The following is a 3,753-nucleotide window of genomic DNA, read 5'->3' as shown; positions in this document are numbered from 1 at the left end:
GGACAGAACAAAATACCCCTTTTTGGAAAGTAGATAGCCCAAGCTATTTAGCAAGAGGCATGATGATTTTTTTGAAGTTGTAATTTTTGGTCACAATTTTTTTTTAATGGAAGATGCTTTTTTCACTAATTTTTTTACATACGGTCACCAGAGCAGCGTCATCATATGACTGGTGTATAAGTGATCAGGGATGTAAAATAAAATGTAAAAAAAAAAAATTTAAATTCGTTTTTCACAATTTTTTTTACAGGCTGTGACAAGAGCAGTACAGTGTTATCATAGGGACACTGTACTGCTCTGGGGAGGTGATCAGGATTTTGTTTACACTATGAATGCTTATATCAGTGATAAGCACTGTTATAATCAATAATTTTTATAAATGTCATCCGTTCCTTGCCAGTGTGTACTATAGTGATAGCGGTAATTGGTCAAAGCTATCGCATAATACAGATGCACTGTGATTAACCCTGTTTACCATGTGGTCACTGTGACCAATCACAGAAATCATCACAATCATACACAAGGAATGACTATGAAAGAAAGCCATTCACTGAGTACAACTGACATGATCACTGTGATTGGTCATAACGATCACATAGTACAGAGATTTGACATCTGCGGTGTTCGGGGGATACAGTGGATGACAGGTCGAGCCGCAGTGCAGTAGTTTGAGCACGCAGGAGGTGTGCGGCTGGGAGGACGTCATATGACATCCATCCAGGATGGAAAAGCTCCTGCTCGCCAGTTATTTTGCTATAGGCCGGGTAGGAAGCAGTTTACCACTGAAAGCCTGCCGCACTGCAACTGTTTGGATAAGTAGCATGGTCTAATTCATTTGAATGGGTCTAGCTTGGCAGTAGTTATGCCTGCCAAACAGGACATATGAAGGTTACCACAACATGACTGCAGCAATGTGAACATGGCGATGTGAATTTTCAGCTTGGCAATTAGTAAAATATGGATCAACCGCATGTTTTAACTGCCCATTCGGTCACATGTGTAAACAAGGCCTATAGATTTTTTTTTGGGCTGGTGTCAATGGGAAGCTTTTGAGATCAGTTTGAGACACTTCTGAGATCAGAGTTCATCAGCAGGTGCAGTTGACCTTCTAGTCTGCGTCAAGCTGCTGCAGCTGCATTCCCATAAACATGTATGAGAACAGACAAAATCCTGACCTGCACCAAAACGCAAGTAGACAGACCCTTAGCAGCTATAAACCTTCTCACCCATCTGACGAAATTTCTGAGTGCTATGACTAACCTTAGATGCACACAGGTTCAAACATATAAGCATGCAGACCAGAAAAGTGAGAAATGCTAATCTGTGTATTTGTTCTGAATGAGGGGCTACTAAGTACTAATGCCATTGGATCAAACATGATAGCCAGGGAACTTGTATTTGAATACAGTAAAACCTTGGTTTGAGAGTAACTTGGTTTGAGAGCGCTTTGCAAGACAAGCAAATTTTTTAAATAAATTTTGACTCGATATACAAGCGATGTCTTGATATACAAGTAGCGTCCTGTATAAAAAAAAGAAGAGAGGAGCCTCTAAAGTGTAGCAATATGGTTACATTTAATGAAGGTTCAATATTTAGCATATCACATGGTTGATGATTAAAACAGGCACATCTAAGTATGCAGGCATCTGGGGTAAAGCTGTCCACATAGACCGTCCTCTGCACTGCCATTTTCATCATCCCTTCCCCGCTGCACTCCACGAGTGATTCAAAGCCTCACTTTCAGATCACTCTACTGCAGGCTATTCTTCCCGGTCATGATTGCAGACCAACAGTGGTTAGAGACGGTGGTTCAGAAGATGGTCAGCTTTTCCCCGGATGCCTGCATAGTAGGTGTGCCTATGTTAATCATCAACCAGTTGCTAAATGTTGAACCTTCATTAAATGTTACCATATTGCTACACTTAGAGGCTCCTCTCATCTCTCTTATATTCTGTAGCTCTGCTAGATTTTGCTTCTAATCCCCTTGGGAAGGCTGCATATTGTGGATGGACATTCACATTGCTATAATCTTTGTATATGGACTATAAACTGAAGGACTATGGAACGAATCATCTGAGTTTCAATTATTTCTTATGGGTGTATTTGATTTTGATATAAGAGTGCTTTGGATTACAAGCATGTTTCCAGAACTAATTAAGCTCGCAATCCAAGGTTTTACTGTATATGGAATATTTAAATATTAGACTTCAGGAGTGCATACTGTTTTTACTAGGTTTCACTTGAGAATAGAAGCGGTCGGTCATAGCTTGACATTTTTTGCCAAGCAAATCTGTGCTTTGTCCTTGCAGGTAAAAGCAGCAGGTTTCCTTCATGTCTACATCATGTAGGGTATACTTCCCTCGCTCCCATGTCGCCATTCAGCCATTTGAAGCAATTTTTTAAATGCAAACACTGAAATTGCAAGCTAAAAAGTGGAACTACAATCACCTGCCCCCTCCAGTGATGCAACTTCCACAAGCCCCTTAGCCAATGCCAACCTGTTTCCCTAGTCTTCTACCAGGTTCTGGATTTTTGGCCAGCCTTCTTGAAGTAGGTTAAACGTAGATCAAAATGAGGTGCACTGCACCCATTAACAAATTACATCAGAAGCATCTCAAACTAATAGCATTACCACAAGCTCAGACCCGTCAGTGCAGACCTCATCTCCCTGGAGTCCAGCTTGAAACCTTCACTTAATTTTGCCATAAATACAAAAAGAAAACACATGTTTAAAAGACATTACAAAAATGAACTCCAGAGATGTCACAAAAGTCATAATTTATTGAATGTTTAGTAGCAGCCAGCAGTCTCTCACTCCCTTGTGTGGTCCTAGACCTTGGCAGCTAATAGAGATTTGAATGCTATACAGTTCTGAAAAAGACCAATTACATTTTGCGGTATTACTGAAAACCACTGAGCTTCGACAGAGAAGCATTTGAAATGTGTCCTAGATCAGATTCACACCTAGAGAGAAAAAAAAAAAAAAATAGGTGCCCTCTGTGAATTAGCATTGCACAACAGGTAAGCACATTAATGGTTTTAGAGACAAACGAGAGTTGGAGAGGTCGTCGTCAGCACATTTTGTATACCAGCATTTTGCGTTTTACAGAACATCTTTTAAGATAAAAGGCGCTGCCGTTCAGTGCTTTGTAAACGAACAAACCAAGGACTGTGAATGAGAATCATTGGGTTACAAAAAAATCTAACTAAGAACAACAATTTACTTTAATACTAGCAACTTAATATTGCTTGTTAATTCAAATAGAATTTTCAAGTCAAAAATAAGGGCTTGCAGTCATCTGGTTGTAGGAAGATCACACAAGCTTCAATGTGGTGAAACAACCAACTGCAGTCCCTGGTTATACAAGAGGCCTTATTAAGGGAGAACTCCATCCAATTCAACACCTGGCTCCTAACAGCAAACCATTTACTCTGTCATATCAGGTAATGAAAAAGAAGAATTACAGGATTGTACCTGTAGAAATGCTGAGAAAAAAACAAAAACAAAATGTTTATGTGACTGAGAATACCAATACTCAACAACACATGAGAGGGCACAACACCAGTCACATGGGATCAGGAACACCTTCAGGGGGTTATGTGGAACAGTCTTTACTGGGGGGGAGACAGCAATAGGTTTTCTGATTTCCTGATAATAAAGCTACTCCATTAACATGCTGGGAGCAAGCAAAGATCCAGGCACATTAGTCTGAAAAACCCTAGGTCATTGCCAGACCTAACCTAACAGCCCTC

At 40.2% G+C, this 3,753-nt stretch overlaps 1 long non-coding RNA gene across 1 annotated transcript; it reads right to left on the bottom strand.

Annotated features, from left to right (window-relative positions):
• Positions 1–2,761: 2,761 nt before the first annotated feature.
• On the bottom strand, positions 2,762–3,546 carry LOC309565475. Its single transcript, XR_014225817.1, has 2 exons — positions 3,476–3,546; positions 2,762–3,432 (listed from the first exon to the last, which is right to left on the bottom strand). It is a non-coding gene; the product is annotated as an uncharacterized lncRNA (long non-coding RNA).
• Positions 3,547–3,753: the final 207 nt, after the last annotated feature.

Source organism: Pelophylax lessonae, assembly GCF_965119305.1.
Source record: "Pelophylax lessonae genome assembly, chromosome: 10".
Lineage (NCBI taxonomy): Eukaryota > Metazoa > Chordata > Amphibia > Anura > Ranidae > Pelophylax > Pelophylax lessonae.
This window is presented reverse-complemented; position numbering and strand designations above follow the sequence as displayed.